Source organism: Pseudoliparis swirei, chromosome 13 (genome assembly GCF_029220125.1).
Source record: "Pseudoliparis swirei isolate HS2019 ecotype Mariana Trench chromosome 13, NWPU_hadal_v1, whole genome shotgun sequence".
NCBI classification, from domain to species: Eukaryota; Metazoa; Chordata; class Actinopteri; order Perciformes; family Liparidae; genus Pseudoliparis; species Pseudoliparis swirei.
This window is the reverse complement of record NC_079400.1, coordinates 7,228,784-7,246,618: the sequence shown is the minus strand read 5'-3', so window position 1 is coordinate 7,246,618 and position 17,835 is coordinate 7,228,784. Positions and strand designations below refer to the sequence as shown.

Genomic DNA, 17,835 nt, shown 5'->3' with positions numbered 1-17,835 from the left:
AGTGGGGTGATTGGGCTTTGCTTTGGTGATCTGCCTGAGCCCTCTCACCACAGAAGAGAGTCGTTTGCTGAGAGCTGCTGTTGCAGTTTCTCAGAGTACAGACATTTAGCATCTCTCCGCACCGCCTAAACCTGTATTTGGACTCTGTGTACAGGTCCTGTCCCCACTCCTGAATGCCTGGTCCTTCTGCAGTCTTAGCTTCCTGAGCCTCCGCTGACCAGGGTTTTTGTCGTTTATAACTCACCCTGGAGCTGAATCAGATGAACCATGACGTGGTCAGAGTTTCAGTGCAGCTCGAGAGGGGGCGTGATCCGTAAGCACACACAATAACTAAAGGTCCGGAAGGGTCCCACCACACACCACACACCCTCGGCGAGTCGCTGCGTGCTCGCACCGGCTTTCGCGCGCATAAAACTCCGGCCAATGAAATGATGAACTCACGTGGGGAGTAGAAGGGTTTAAAGATTCCTCCACCCTTCTTTTTTTGGAGAGGCTCCGTGTGTCCGTCCGTCCGGAACAGCTGGAAAGCAGCGAGCTGGAGCGCAGAATCTGGTATCGATCCTTAGCCATGATTCTCCGTAAAACACAGGGCGGAGGATGAGGAGAAGTCTCTGTCTCTCCCACCAGCAGCTGGAGTTTTGAGCGTTTGTTGCACAGGGTTGATGCGCAGCAGCTGTCGCCCGGCCCGCTTCCTGCCATAAGTAGCCGCGCGCTGCCGCCCTCGCGCCTCCTCGCCGGCGTTTCGGGCAGCGCACCGTGAGAGCACCAGTAAAACACCCAGTAAGTAACTCACAGAAAAAACGTTTGAAAAGTAAATCCGCTGTTGTTCTGCTGATCTTTCTCTGGTCTGTGAAAAGAGCTCTGAATCTGGGAGCAGAAACAAATTTAAAAAAAAAAAAAAACAAAACATCACCAACACAAACACCCGGCCGTCCGCGGCGCCATCAGGAAGTAAACGTTGCTTGAAGTTGGCCACCCTGAGAGAAAATGCGTGTTAAAACAATCCATGAGGCCGTGTTGGTTCAGGTACCGTCAGACAATAAAATCCAATCCAGGAAGTCCAGTTTTAGTAACAGATACATTAGCTGTCCATCCCTGAATCCAGGCGCCAAAACACTTCACAGCTATTTAGACCATCAGGGATTTTACTGCTCTGGAAAGTTATTATGCGAGGAATGGTTTCATCTTTCATTCATTGAAGAGCTCGCAAACTAAACTGTAGAAATATACATTCATGTTACAAAGTAATATACCAAGATTGTGAACGTGCATGTATTTGATTTATCACCGCAGTGTCTTGCATCGTGGTCCAGCTAAATTTGAGTCAGGTTGAACTTTTTATTAGTTGATCCAACCCGTTGCTAGTTATAAGCCAACAGGGCTGATAATTCAAGCTTTGCTGAGATACTTCAGAGGCATGAAGGGAGAGAGACATGTTGAAGGTATGAAGTCGTTGGTTGCTGAGAGAAAGGAAACGCTAATGAATGGCAACTGAAATTAGTTAAAGACCAGAAGAATATATTGATATTTTTGAGTATTGAAACCGACATGGAGTCGACTTCAAATGAGGCAAATGCTTTTACAAGATTTTAAATGAGGAAATGTTTGAAAAATGTATATAACAATTAATCTAGGCCTGCAATAATTAGTTAACTTCTCAATTAATTGATAATAATCAGCAACTATTTTGATCTTCAAATTGATTACTAAAAGAAAAATAGTATTTAACAAGCTGTTTTCAGAGATCTTTTATTTCAGGACCAAACAAACAATGAATATTCTACCTGTTTCTAATATACACATTGAAAATGGTATTTTTCTAAATGTCCATGAAATTTTATTTATTTTTTCAGACATTTGTTTGTAATTTACTGTAAACTGTTTCTGAAGACACGACCACCTCATGCTCAATCGCCTTCCGCCATGTCTTTTGGCATTTTTGACCTGTACAATATTTTCCCAGCATACCAATAAATCATTCTCTAAATGTCAGCAGTATGGAGCGACTTAAAGTATGTTGATTATGTATGTAGCACTCATGAAATCTAAAAATCAATAGTTCCCCGAGCCATTTTTTTTCAACATATTGATTTCTAACTATGTAGGACATCCCACGTGAGAGGACACTCAGCATGACAGACATGTGCCCAAAAAAGGCTGGTACATGCAAGGAGCGACTACAGCTGGTTTCAGAGGAACGTGTATGTGTGTGTGTGTGTGTGTGTGTGTGTGTGTGTGTGTGTGTGTGTGTGCAGTCAGTGTCAGTCTATGTGCGAGAAAAAGACGCTCTATAAATACGACAGGCCGGTTTAAATTTCATGTCCAGGGTGGGGCAGTGGGCTATTCACATCTATATTGCCTTTCTGCTACATGATAGGATCAACAGGATTTCTTCTATTGAGCTCTCGCCACCACCGACTGCCACTCACAAGTCGTCTTTATGTTCATGTATGGTAAGAAAGTGTGTTCACACATGTGTGCGAGAGAAAGAGAAATCAGTTCTGTTCACCGGCAGTGATTCTCTCTAAAAATAAAACAAACACACTGCCATTGCTTAGCAACCAAAACCCTGCAGGGCAAACATCCAGCCTAAGCTTCATTCAGCGACAACCCCCTCTCTCACTCGCTCTAAAACGCACACACAGAGAGAGATAAGAGAGGAGAGAGATAGAGAAAGAGATATATAGAGAGAGAGATACTGACAGACAGAGACATAGAGAAAAGAGTAGTTGCATAATTTTTCCATTAAAGCAGTCGCAGCAGCCAGACACTGAACGCAGACATGCAGACTGCAAGAACACATGCTGATGCTGTGAGATTTCCCTAGCAAACAATGATAGAATAGCCTGCTTGAAAGAAGAAGAAAAACCACACACACAATCTCCATTGAGACATCAGACTGAAACCAGGAACTCTCAAGCACTTAAACCACTCAAAACTGCTGTCACCCGTGCTGTGACCACAAGTCGAAACCAACACCCCCCATGCTAAGACGTACATGCACACACACACACACACACACACACACACACACACACACACACACACACACACACACACACACACACACACACACACACACACACACACACACACACACACACACACACACACACACACACACACACACACACACACACACACACACACACACACACACACACTTTATTTTGATTATAGTCTGAGAGTCTACAATAAATGTTAAGAAGATTACTTTAGATTAAGATAATGTAAGAATTTATTTCTGGAAATTCGAGAGAGCCACATCAAATGTTGTCAAATTGGCTTTGTGTTACTTTTGTGAATAACTTTTTCCGCAGCTTTAAAAATAACAGCGCAAAGAAAGAGCCCTAATAGGGGTTACTATAGTGGGAAAGAATGTCTAACAATCCTTAGACTATATTTAAGAAGTGGACATGGTCACTGTGACATCACCGCTTGGTTTGAGGCCTCCGGTTTTGAAGCCTTGAGTTCGCCATCTTGGTTTTCAACAACCAACACCAGGGTGGGGCCAAGCATAAAAAACGCTGAATAAGGCATTTTAGGTCATCAAAATGTTGCAATTAATTTTCATGGAAAACACAGTGAAAGGGTTAAAGTTGTGAGATTAAAACACAGACTCTCAGATCGGACAATGCCAATCCCATGGTAGCCACGCCCTAAAGCATACCCTGCTTTATTGTCCCCTCTACTCTAAATGGGAACATCGTTTTACTTAACGAACATCATATTGTAATGAAAATATATCACTATTAATTTAAACCTTAAACTCATGTTTACTGATGTAATAAATCAAGCGAGAGAATAGTTACCTTCGCATTGAAAATGCGGAAGGTAATGTTTTGATCGCCGTGTATTTATTGATTTATTTATTTGTAACACAAAAATTATTAAACCGAATCGCATGAAATTTGGTGGGATGATTGGTTATTATCCGGGGACCATTTGATTAGATTTTGGGATCAATCAGGTCAAAGTCGAGGTCATGAAAAGGTCAAAATCTTCTTTTTACCATAGCGCGGTCAATCTGTATCCAATTGGCATGCAACTAATGCCAAAATGTTCATAATTCAATGCCCAATCTTGTGATATCAGGGTTTAGTTTTTAAGAGCCTAAATAAAATTTTTATTAATACTTTAATTTAACTTTTAACTTTTATTAAAATTTATAATAATTTAAATTAACATTAAACTAATAAAATTATTAATTTTAAAATAGTAAACATGTACATTAATGTTTAAAATAACACAATGTTCATTAAATTTGTAAATTATATTTATATTAAACATTTAATTTAATTTCATTTTCCCACAAACAAATGAACAAATAATTATAAATATATTTAAAAAGTAAACAAAACAAAAAATAACAAAAAACATATAATAAAATGAACAAAAAAACAAAAAAAACAACAAAAAATGCTTTAAATTATGCAAATTCATTATGTGTGTGAATGTATGTGTGATGTGTGTGTGAGTGTGTATGTCTCTATGGATGTTGTGTGTGATGTTTTGTCTTGTGAATATTTGTGAATATACTATAAAACAACTTTCAAACTGTATTAATATCCATTTGAATATAATTCCATGAAAAAAAGAAAAAAAAAAAAAAAAAGAAAAACACAAAGTCCAAAACAAAACAACAGTCACCACACCACCACTCAGACACACCATGACTGATATGAATGATAAAAATGAATATGAACTATATAATTTTTATTGAACCTACAGAGAAGCATGAAGCCATACTAGTGAACACTAACACACTACACTTACCACCAAACACACTACACTTATATTAATTACTACTTCTAATTTAATTAGTCTAATGTGGCTGTTATGTATATATAGCTATTAGAATACACTTTTATTAAATACTTTTATTAATCCTATTAATAATTAGTTCTCTATTATTAACCCCATCCCAGTTATCCTTAGTTATTAATGAGCAGGGCCTTCATCGCTGGTTCAGTGCCTTGCACTGACTGTGCAACTAATGGGGACTTGCAACTCGATCGAGAGAGCGGACAACCGAAACCCTGCACCCTGAGGCGAGCCCCAAGCACCCCCCCCACTGAGCTAAACACAACTTTGACTTTGAGTAAAGCTGAGTAATATATATATGACACATATACATGAGGAGGTTAGTTACATATATATTTTTGACTTACTTTGAGAGATGCTGAAGTAGGTAGGGTGTCATGGCCCATGACCCCATAGATCCTGACGGACCTGGTCATCATTTCAAGAGCACATGAAGTCCCAAGTCCACTGCTGGTCGGTGGTGGTCTGGTGGTGGTGGTGGGTCCAGTCTCGTGGAACAGAACAGAGGACGCGACGACTGTTGGACTGCTTTGGACTTCGTGATGAGCTCTTTTGATTTCCTGGATTTCCTGTGACCTCCATCGGTTGAAGTTGACGGCGCGCAGCGTAGCAGAGTAGCAGGAGAGCTAGAGCAGGACCGAGCGCTGCGCTCGCGGCTCTCTGTAGTCTCTGCTCCTGCTCGATGCCACCGATTCCACCGCTGGAAAGTCTCCCGAGCACAACGCAGCTTCAGAAGACCCGACGTGACCAGAAACACTTCGTTTTTCAAGCCGTTGTTGAACTTTGCATCCTGCCATGTTTTTTCTAAAGTAGCCGCTTGCTCACGGGTAGGAGGGAGGAGACGACACGGGGGCCTTTAAGAGAAGGGGGGGCCCCGTGACAGAGACACAGACCACAGAGCAACCGGCAAAAAAAACGGACTGGGAAGAGAGAATGATGCTCATATTTAAATAATAACATGAAAAAAAAAAGAGACCCATCCAATCTGAATTTAAGACTTAAGACTTTTTAAGGCCTTATTTTTAGGAAAAGCAATTTAAGACTTTTTAAGGACCCGCGGACACCCTGGATATGCAAAGGTATGCGCTCTACCGAGTGCCCGTTCTAGTTTTCTCATAGACTATCAATCAGACATCTTTCGCATGTATTTAGTCACGGTTGTAACAGATGGCTTTATCATTTCTGGACTGAGCAACAAACTGAAGTTTGAGGAAAAAGTGGGAAGTAAAAGCCACAATCCTACACATTCATTTTACTTAAGAAAATCTCTATTATTATTGTTTCAGTCACATGCTGAGAGGCTTGCTGCCAAAAGGACAATCACGGTCCGCTTGAGGCGGAGCAGTGTGGCCGCACGGGGCCAACAGTGTGCCGCCGCCCTCTTCAAAGCTCGTGCAGCACACGTTCCCTTCTCGCTCAGCTGAAAGCACAACAACACTGAAACGATCCATCAGCACATGTCGAGCGTGGCGCTCGTGGTACGGACGGCATTATCTTCACATCACCTGTATGCGGAGAGCCTCAACAGTGGCAATGTCCTGGTGCGATCGATTTAGAAGCCGCGCTCGTCCCCGACTGGCTGCTTTAAGTGGAGACATCGAGTGTATCGCTTTTGGGGAGATTTTTGTATTGCAATCATTTAAACATTTCCTTTGAATTATGCATTTCTTCTGATTACAAGGCAAGGAACGATGGAGTTGGATTATTTACGTCATCGTCACATAGCAAGTAGGCTATAATTCCTATTCAGTTAGCTACTCCACACAGCACTTTCACATACGAACTGCAGAAAACAGAAGCGGTCTGATTTTTTAAAACGTTGGTCCCAACCAATGTCAGACGAGTCATTTAAGACTAAATAACCCCACATTTACTCAGACGACCAGTGTGAATATCATTTGATTATGAACTCTCAAGACATGCAGAAGAATATAATGATTGTGATAACTATGCCATATTGTGCTTTAAGTATTCATATCACTTGTTTTCTTCAACATCCAGAGATTATCAACATCAGTCTATGTGCTGACACGCATGGAGGACGATACCTGATAAATGACACGATCATGTGAGACTTTCCCATATGTATGAGGCGAGAATGACCACGTGAATGCATCATTAGACGAACCAACCCAGAGAGGATTGTGTGATACACCGGGTCACATTTCACAGCCGCATTTGGAGAGGCCTCTGGAATGGGACGGCCTCGCCAAACTCATGACGTATTTATGCTTGGAATACGGACTTTGGAGCAGGCAACGCTGAAGTGGGACACGGCTCATATTGTGAAGTTTGGTCCCAATGTGACAGGAATGACTTCTAAAACCACACCTTCCTATATGTTCTATTCATACACCTGAAATCCATCAGTGTTGCAGATTTGACACCGTCTTTATCTTAACTACTGAACCAATTTAACAGATACTCTGACCTCCCTTTTTATGTTTCTGTTATTACGCGAAGAACAAAGACAAATGCACCGATGCAGCACGCAGCACTTCAACATACATTATTGACCCTCCATTTCTTCATCTCCCTTTTATGCACTAATCTGCAGCAGAGTGCTTCCAAGGTCGTACATTACACTGCTGGACCAAACCAGTCAGGAGAAATCACTCTTCACCATTTGCTCTCCTGCATTGTTTTCCTGTGACATTCAACACGGTTTTTACTTCATGAGGGTGAGATGACAAAGAAAACGTTATTAAACAAAGCTTGTGCATAAAAGGTGACACCTGACAAGTGTAATGGATGTTTCAAAATTAGGTAGACTGTGTTAAATATCTGCAAGCCACAGTGACAAAAGCATCTCAGAGCACAACATAGTGACCAAGAACCAACACTTACGATTGCAAATTAAGCTACATGTACACCAAGTCACGGTGTTGCAGCGAAAAACACCAGACACTGTGGTCGTGTTAGACTTTCTACTTTCAGACTTTCTGTCTGTGATTCTAAACCAATACTTTTTTTAAAGTTTAGCAAATATATTCTCACTCCTATAGCTGTCCGTTTGGACTGTGAACTGAGACAGCGGCACACACGGTGGCAGAGCTCACTCTCCTTTATGTGTGAGTATGTGTGTTTATAGATTATGCATTTCTAATAGCATGGAGAGAAAAGATGAACAGAGACTGTGCAACCACTTTTCTTGTCAACACGTGAAGTAGATGAATGATTTTCCAATTCTGCAAGCACTCGCTTCATCGGGAGGAAATCACGCAGTATTCCCTCCTCCTGCACTGCTCTGTGACCCCTAGAGGTCACAGCCCCACTCCAAGGACTAAAGATGGAGGGGCCTTCAGATTTCAGTCATTGTTTTTTTTTTTAAGTGATCATTGATGGAAAATATTTGGTTATCGCATCCCATCCATCTGAATGCAACAAAAACAAACTGCAACGTTCTGCAGTGAAAAGTTGAACCCAAATAACCTGACATCAAGCTGTGGTAGCCAATCATGTAACCGCCGATCAATGGGCCGATCAATGCCTGATTTGGCGTGAATGCAGTCTGACAACTAAGTGAGACTCTCAAAGTCTGACATACAACATGAAAAGAACAAGCAATTAGGACTGCAACCAATAATTATTTTCAATATCAATATATTTGTTCATGCTTAATATTCATTGTGTCAAAGGTCCATCAAAAAGTCAGAGTTCAAGTTGATATCTTCAAATGTCTTGTTTTGTCTGACCAAAACTACAAAGATGTTCCATTGTAAATACCACAAAACACAGAAACGCTGCAAAACCTCATTAATTGGGAAGCTAGAGTCCTGACATGTTGGTTGAAACATGTTTAATTTTCTGCCAATTGACTTATTAATAAATTCACTAATTGTTTCAGTAATAAAAGGCACACAGTTTGTAACAAAATGTTTTCTGTGGTCTGACTCTGGACACTCCATTTAAGAAGAAATACAATTCAACAAGAGCCATGGCAGCAGTTTCCTAAAATATTCTTTAAACCAAGAGCACCTGACTTCAAAAGTGACTTAGAAACTACAATAAAGATTATCTAGGTACGTTCAAGAAACCCAGCCATATGGTTAATCATCACAAAGTATACATAACAGAGTCTCCGGCTCCATGGTGACGTCTACAAATGGCGAGTGGACCACAGGCAACACAAAGATATTTAGTTTAAAATGAGAATAATAAGAAAAGCATAAAATAGTAACAATTGGGAAACTGTAACCTATGAATTGTTGATTGAAAATAGTTACATATATGAAACAATGATCAAAATAGTTGCAACTATTTTTTTTCCTTGACGGCTAGATTAAATGACAATTGTTACAGCTCTCCCACACATGAGCTTCTCTATGTCTGACGTGGTTATGCGAACACAAATTGCATGTTTTTTTTAATGTACAAATAACCCCACTGTGAAGCTACAGCACTTAATATCAGAGCAGCAACCGTAATGGCAAACATACACGTGTTACCTTAATGCAAATGTTTATGAATATTTTATTCAGAAAATCAATATGAAATGGCTTAATGGTAAAAAAAAAAAAAAATCTTACCAAAATCAAATAACATGCATAAGCAAATGAGAAAGCTGCAGTCCAACTGATTTACCCCACTGAAAACTGTAAAACAGGCTCGGCACAGTGAGAAATGTCAAACCAGTGCAAATTCCTCCCTATTATGGAGAACCAATGTGGGTTCCTATCATGATTAGCATTGTTTTTAATCCTGAAGTGACTTCTAAAGTTTCTTCAGTGCAAAGCCAAGACCTTTGAGATCTGTCAAACTCTTAAACAAGCTTGTTTTCTGTCTCCATACTGACAGTGAGTTTCATCACCTTACAGTGACCGCTGACTCATAAGATTATCAGATATTGAACTCCTCCCGTATCTGGCTGGCAGGGTACAAGCCCAACACCAGACCAAGTGATGTCATACTGGTCACCTGTGCACCTTATCGCAATCTGATATGCTGGTGAAGGTGAGCAGGGTGGCTGCTAGGTTACAATTCTGCACGATACACGAATGTATCAAAAGCCTTAGGTACGGCCTAAAATACAAATGACTGCAACATAGTCGGGAGGTTTAGAATGTCTTAATCATATCAGATGATATCAAATTATCAAACTGTAAAGGTAATAGCCATGGGGGGTTCTGCTCATTTTGAAAGCGTAGGGAAAACCCTTGTTGGGACTGATTCAAACTGGGAATAGGCCTTGGTTGCATGAAAACTTCCTATTGCAATGGTGGAAAAATAAAAATAAATACCAGAGATGATTGTTAAGTTTACTGATCTGATTTGATATAAAGGGTGACTTACTTTACTGATCACATCCCAAACATTTCTGTGAAATATCTAAGAAGACCACAGCATTCTGGGTTCAAGAAATGTTTAGCAATAGGCAGCATTTTGCCACCGATTCCTCTCAATACAAGAGAAACAATAACAATGAAAATACAAATCCAATGGCCAACTGTATTAATATATAATAATAAGAAATCATAAAACAGTCTGAGTTGTTATTGATTACATGTGGTCATATTGGCCTGTGCTGTAGTTTATCTATAGTAAATTTACCAACCAAGCCCATGTTTATGGTCATGGCAAACCCTGTGTCTATGAACCTGCCCCTCCCTATTAAAGCTTTGAATATGTGCAAAATAATCGAACCATAAAAGCAGTGATGTAGCAAAGTCACCTGCTTTATTATGTGTATGTCAACTGAGACATTAATCACAAACTTGGAACTGTAAAACTGTCTCTGTAGTTGACCAGTTTACAGGCCAAACAGTAAACACAGTTTAAACTCGAACAGCTAATTTATTCAGAAATGTTTAGTTTGAGTTTCTATCTCGTGTTTAAATTATTAATTTCGCCAGTTTTTCAGCTGAACCGTATCAACAAAGCAATTATGCTATACGATAGTATACAAGTAAATATAGCTGTATATGTATATATTGTAGACAAGAAAGATATCAATAGAGGACTGGCGTTGGAGCAATGCTGTTGCCGCAGTAAAACATGACTGGTTATAAACACTTTACCAGATTGTGACTAACATTCAGTAATATCGGCTTAGATTACATTTAATTTGTACGGACCGATTTCACGTGCTTCAACAAAAGATACGAGACGTAAAAAAAATGGGGGCTTGCGTGTATAATTACCCTCTAAGGTCACTGCACACACAGCAGCGCACGTAGAGCAACGCTAGCTTTCAACTGGCATAGCCTATATTAACGGTTAACTCTGAACATTTATATCGCTCACACTGACTCTACTTAAATCAAATGAATAGGATCGGTGTCCTTGTTTGAATCCAACGTTATATCGTTACACCGCCAAGCTAACCATTGACACCCACATGACAAAGTCCGCTAAACTGTCATTAGCTAGTTATAGCTCGTGTAGCTCACAAGGGACCAGACTAACCCCTGGAGGCCAACGTGTCGTTTGGCCGTTAACACACAAGTGTTACTTTAAATGCGCTTCATTCACAATTAACTAGGCTAACGTCGACGGTAATGTGAGCCAAGTTAATATGAAACATCAGGTGATATTTTTTTACGATGGTCTGTTGAACACTGAGGTTATTATTGACACGACACAATTTACGTTGAATGTACCGACTGATTGTTTTTTTGCTGGGGGGTTGGGTGTGCGTTTCTGTTAAATACCGATCCACTGACCACATGCTGAACTCCTCTCCCCACTAAACACTACTCCCTCGACGGGAAGGCCCAGTGTGCCAGTGTGTTGACGTGAGCTAACGTTAGCTGGCTCGCTAACGGCAACTTAACGGTCAGCTAGCGGCCGTTGGTGCTTGTCAAATTCGAGCTCGTGACGTTAGCAAAAACACGAACGTGCTACTTACGTTTTCCTGTTGTTGCGAATGTATATCCAATCTTGATTATCTGCTGGATTCTGCTTTTTGTGTGAAGACGTGTCGGTAACCTGGCTATCTACGGAGCTAACGTCGGCGAGCTAGCTGTGTTATGTTTCCTTATTTGACCAAAAAAAAAAATCGAGATTGGCCTCAGATGAGCGGCGATAATTCCTTTCTCGGTGGTTCCCTGCTTGGACAGCGTTGATTTTTACGCATGTTTGACGCCAGTTCTGTCTCTCACATAAAATGAAGACTATTCAGATCGTTCCGGAGCAAATGCGGAACGGAGAATTGGTTATATTATACAACGCTGACAAATCTAGCACTTTCTTCAATTGGAAGGCCAGAGCTATCCTTCGACTTTGGGTGCTGAACAAGAGGAGGTGTTATTTTTGGCATATGCTCGGTGATTGGTTACAACGTCGGGATGAAACGTCGGCTAATTGGCTGCTTCTTCTGTCAATTAGCTCTGCCCCTGTGCAAAACTACATTCTCATTGGTCTATAACCGAAGTTCTATGACGCACTGGAGCTGTGAAAAAATACACTCGGAACTGATTTTGGCGTACGCCGAAGCAAATCTGGCGGTGTCTGTCGTGAAATTTTAAAAAAAGCTCTACGCCTCCTGCGGGAGTCGATTGACTGCAACCTGGCGTCTGAGTCTGACAATATGAATTAAATCAAAAGTGGCATAACTTCGAAAAACTACTTTAATGTCCTCTATATGTTTAGAAGTCACCACACACACGAGTGCCCTGGAGTAAATAACAAGCGCAACCTAATTCAAGTGCAACGGGTGCTTGAAGAGGGTTCAGTTGGAGCCTCCAACAGACGGAAGAATTGTACCATTATACTGTAATACACGAGACATTTAGCAATTTGAAGAAATTACACTTAAATGTTAGGTCTCGCTCATTTCCTGTAACCTATATTTTGTTTATGCAATTGCATATTTCAAAACGAAATCAAATATGACACAAGAAGCTCCTCACAAGAGAAATACATCTTATCAAATTGAAATTATAATGATAAGGAAGTTGAGAAGCTAAAGGAACAATTTTACTGTTGAGGCCCAATTTATTGATTGTCATACATTTTTGGAAATTTCAATCAGATGAATGTGGTGCATCTTTGCTTTAGCTATATTTACATTCTGTGATAATTGCCATTTTGTTGCTACACAAAAGTGCAGCAACTCATTCAGCGTGCGTGTGATGGACTGGGTCACCTATTCATTTTCATTCATGAGAATTTAAGTTTGTTAATTTTGTGACAAAAAATAGTCACAGCCCAACACATACGCGATTGCATCTCATGTGTTGATTGCACTGTTTGAAAAATTCTTTTACATTTTTTTTTAAAGGTTTATCTGGTTTCCAAAATGCTTCACATGAACACTGACTCCATTGCGTTATTGATCGACACATGTCAGTACTGACTCTATTCAGGTGGTTAAAGTAGAAAACCAATCAAGATATAGGAGGCACTTCAAGCTCCACCCGGCCACAACACACATCTGCAATACATGCAAATTGACATTGAACCCACGGCTGGATTACCAACGTGCTCAAGACGCAATTTAGAAGTATGAGCAGGTAGCACAGGAAAGAGAAACTGCTGAACGGAGACTGGGAGCAACACATTTTCCACGCAAGCCTCCTAGCAAGCTAATGACCGGACCTGCAAAAGGCCCTGCACGTTTCAGTTTGAAACCAGAATTATTCATATACATTTATATTCCTTGGCATCATTCAGCAGAATAAGGAGAATTAGGAAGCAATACATCTGTCATGGACACTAAATATATCACTCGGAATACAGTTACAAGAAAAGTAACTTATTTTCAGTTAATCTTTTTCTTTTTTATGTTTTGAGACATTTTATGCCCCTAATAGTGATTCACGAGCAGAGAGATGGCTTACGAGGCCTCAGTAAGATTCAAACAGATCTGTCTGCTCATCAAGCATCAGAAAACTCGTATTCAATGTCAGAACACAGTTAGAAAGAGGGAGGAGCTCTGTTGGGAGTATCTGTTTCTGGAAGTTAAACTCCCACTACCTGACTCACAGTTGGAAAGCTTGTATGTCTTGGATGGGCTTGAAATGCTCAAAACACAAATATTGTTCCTTGAGGAAAAGTTAAAGGCACAAGTTTTTAACATTGAAAAAAAAAATCTGCATTTTGAATAGATAGTGGATGAATTCCACAACTATGGCGCTGTGTATTGTTCACCACTCGCGACAATAAAGAACCACCACCATGTTTGTTGTTCCGCCATGCGGCTTCAACGCTGAGCTGAGCTCACAGATGTTGAAGTATTTTAACTGAGAAACAGTTGAAATAATTACACTCAAAGTGGTTGTGGCCTTACATTACAGGAGAGAGTACCGTGTTTCTGTGTTGGGAAACGTTGAGGATATTGTTTAAAGAAGATGGGTGAGGGGGGGGGGACCACCCCTGGAGTTTGAGCAACTCTTTTAAGCTTTTTCTGTTTAATTCTTCACATGACAACCGCACTGTACAGCCGAGTGCAACACCATGAATGCCTTCTCTCAATTCATCGTGTCGAGGAGGAGAGCCCTGGAGGAGGCTTCAAATGAGGCCTTCAAAACAGGAATACACACTTGAGCCTTCGGGCAGGCTCTGTTCAAGTGTACTGAACCTTTAACTCTGCATATGCGTATGTGTTATAGTATATATAAGGATATTTAATTCGTCGTGCAAATAAATCAAATTTAGGCCGGAGTGAATGAAACTGGAAGAGGTATAGATTGAAGCATAAACATGAGTATGAGTGTGTGTGTGAAGATGTTTTGTTAGATAGTGGATCAGTGGATCAGAGTTATGTGTGTGTGTGTGTGTGTGTGTTTATATGTGTGTGTGTGTGTGCGTGTGTATTTGAGGGGAAAACAGGGATTATCCGTTGTCATTTTGTGTTCCTCTCTCAGGATTAGACTTGTGTCTTGTTAATGAAAAACTCATCAGATATCAGAGCAGTTCCCTAAGGAAACAAGCAGGGTTATGAGACACAGGTCAGATTAAGAGTTTAAATACTGCACGTGTGTGTGTGTGTGTGTGTGTGTGTGTGTGTGTGTGTGTGTGTGTGTGTGTGTGTGTGTGTGTGTGTGTGTGTGTGTGTGTGCGTTCCATACAGATAGAGGGTGTGAGTGAGCAACACAGTGGTATTTAATTTTCCAAGATGAGGGATTATCACTGGCAGAATTTGATCATTCCGCTCTGATCAGGATGTTCAATCACAGTTTATCCCAAATATTAAACTCTCAGTCTTTTGCCCCCCTTTTCATCAATCCCTCACACACACACACACAGATACACACACATACACACACATGTCCACACTAGGCTCCAACCAACTGCCGAGGTCCTCATTGAGTAAAGTGGCCCACTGAGCCCACCGTCGCGGTGGTGTGTGTCATTGTTCAGCCACCTGGTCACCTTAGGGGATGGGTGAGGAAGGGGATGGAGGGGGGGGGGCGATGCTAGGCTTTAGCGTTTTATGGAGGCGGCTGAGGAGAGTAAATAAAAAAACTATTTCGTCTAATCCGGAGCACCAAGAACAAGTGGCACACGCTCCAAATCGGATCCCTCGTATTACATGAATCTGGAGGAGCTTAAAAATACACAAGCATCCCCTCAAATATGCACACATGTACTTACATGCAGTGCTGCCCCTAGCCATGTTGGTGCCCTAAGCATAACCTCTTCATGATGCCCCCCCTGAGATAGGAAAGGGACCCACGGCGAGCGTTGTTGACGGGGGGGGGGGGGCGGGGGTGCTAGTGAGAGTGTGCTCACCTGTGTGCGCAGATGTGTCGGCGCGCATCACGGCAGGGCGATGCGACCCGAGAAGTGTTGACGGGGGGTGCTGAGCGATTAAATATATCTCTTGTTCTGCCTGTTTTGTGATATACATGCCTAAAAGGTGCCTAATATTTGTAGACTGTAATAATATCGGCATTATAATTATTATAACTATGAGGATTTTTTAGTTGCCTATTTTGTGGTGCCCCCTCAGGACTTGGTGCCCTACGCACAGCGCGTAGTGCGCGTTATGGGAGCGGCGGCGCTGCTTACATGCATTCATACACACGTGTACTCTGCTGCTAAATACTCCGTGATTGTGTCCCGGGCCAGCCGGATAGAGGGAGGGAGGGCACGGGGCGACGGGAGGTACGATGCCCTGATCTGCACTCTCATTTTCAGCCTGGAGATCTGCACCCGGGACATTCTGGGTCACATAATTACTGCAATCTTCTGCTTGTTCATTCCCAGCTTTAAAGAGCTTAGAGTGACAGGCCTGCAGTGCCCTGCACACACACACACACACACACACATTCATACAAAGCACACACAAACACACACACACCAAGGACACAGATGTAGGCATATATAGAACATGTAACAATCATTGACAGTAAAATAAAGCACAAGATTTGATACAGTGAAGAAACTAAGCAGTACGCACATCATGTTGTGTAAAGAAGATGTGTGTATGCCACTGCGAAATATTTATGTATGTCACAAAATAGATTTGTGAATATAGATTATGCTAAAAGTTACCAGAGGCGGACTAGTGGCACGTTTCTCTGCAGCAGGCACCTGTCAAAATGTTACTTGAGGAACTTAAATGCAGCTTTATGTTTTTAAAAAAACGTTTTTGGAGCTACTGAGGCTGTGGACTCTGTCCGGTGCAGGTACATCGCCCTCTAGTGGTGAATATCTGGATTACACAACAGAGTAGCCATTCTGATTGTTCACCGCCAGGCGGCGCTGTTGTCAACGAACTGAGAAGATGAGGGAGACTGACAAGAGTTCCTTTTTCTTCATTAAATATAGTTCGTATCAAAGTGTAACTAAAGTAACTGAAATAATAATAACGGAAATTATTATCATATTATTATTATGATTATTATGATTAGGATTATTATGATTGTTATTATTATTAATGTCATCATCAAAACCCATGCAACTGTATAAGCAGAACATATGAGACCAAAGATATAATAAAAACGTAACAAAAAACTAGAATACAAATATTAATCTTCAACAAAATGTTACAGTTCAGTACTTTTTTAAACTTGTATATTATTGTATTCTTTTAAATCCTGTAAATTTATTTTCTATATTGCCTTGCCTTAAAATATTTCCTTCAATACTTCAGAGAAGGCATAACAATATAAAAAAATAGTAACTAATTTCTTTTAATTATTACATTGGCACAATCAATTTGCAATGTGTACTATATAAAATGGTATACTCTAGTCTATATCATATTGCTGTGGACTATTTAAGTTTAATCTTTCTTTCTTTTTAAATATAAGAATGTGTAGAATTTTTATGTATTTCTATCTATTAAATCAGCAGTTAAACATATATGTTGGTGTCTTTGTGTTTGAATTGAGGGATTTGCCATGATTCAATATAATTCTGTTGATATCAATATTATAGTATAAACGTGAGTAGAATTTGAATGCAGGTGACGATAATCACAACAGGTAAGTAAGTAAGGGTTAAAAACTCTGCTCCAGGTGAGGCTCGAACTCACAACCTCGGCATTGCTCTGCTGCATACTGTCATATAAGTACCGCGCGCTAACCGATTACGCCACTGGAGCTTCGGCGGGCATCGGCCAGGATTTCTGTTTAAGAAAGTCGGGAAAGGCCTTAAAGGACAAATATCTTAAGACGATAGACATTTATTTTATTTTTGACTCATGTGTTTTGAAAAGCTTTCGACGAAATGGAGACCAGTGATAACTTTGCGGGACACCGGTGGTCACATGGAGTCCAGCAAACAATGTGCTGCGTTCAAGTACCTCTCACAAAGCTCCGGCTTCTAAGTTTGAAACGCTAAATTATGATTGAGTGTTTTGGCGTTCTCTTCGAAAAAAACAACAAACCATGAAATAGTTAGAATAAACTAACATTAACGAAACTTGTAAACATGACCAAACGTGCTTGAGTTTTATTTGTTTAACTCTTGGTCCATATTTGCTCTATTTAGAAAAAATATATATATATATAAATGACCCAAATTGGCTTATTAACGCATCACACAAAACGGTTTTGGGGGTATTCTTTTGTGATTTAAAATGCCTCAACATCATCATCAACATTTGCAATGTTTTTATAA

General features: G+C 40.6%; 1 protein-coding gene and 1 non-coding gene across 9 annotated transcripts in view; both read right to left on the bottom strand.

Annotated features, from left to right (window-relative positions):
* The window catches only part of ppm1bb (protein phosphatase, Mg2+/Mn2+ dependent, 1Bb), a 33,415-nt gene extending 21,380 nt beyond the window's left edge, over nucleotides 1–12,035 (bottom strand). For all 8 annotated transcript variants that reach the window (XM_056429319.1, XM_056429321.1, XM_056429322.1 and 5 more), the window contains exon 1: nucleotides 11,672–12,035. The gene's annotated coding sequence lies outside the window, so the exon portion shown is untranslated. The remainder of the gene's footprint in view (nucleotides 1–11,671) is intronic.
* Nucleotides 12,036–17,223: 5,188 nt separating this feature from the next.
* trnai-uau (transfer RNA isoleucine (anticodon UAU)) lies at nucleotides 17,224–17,317 on the bottom strand. Its single transcript has 2 exons — nucleotides 17,280–17,317; nucleotides 17,224–17,259 (listed from the first exon to the last, which is right to left on the bottom strand). It is a non-coding gene; the product is annotated as a tRNA-Ile (tRNA).
* Between the last annotated feature and the right edge of the window lie 518 nt (nucleotides 17,318–17,835).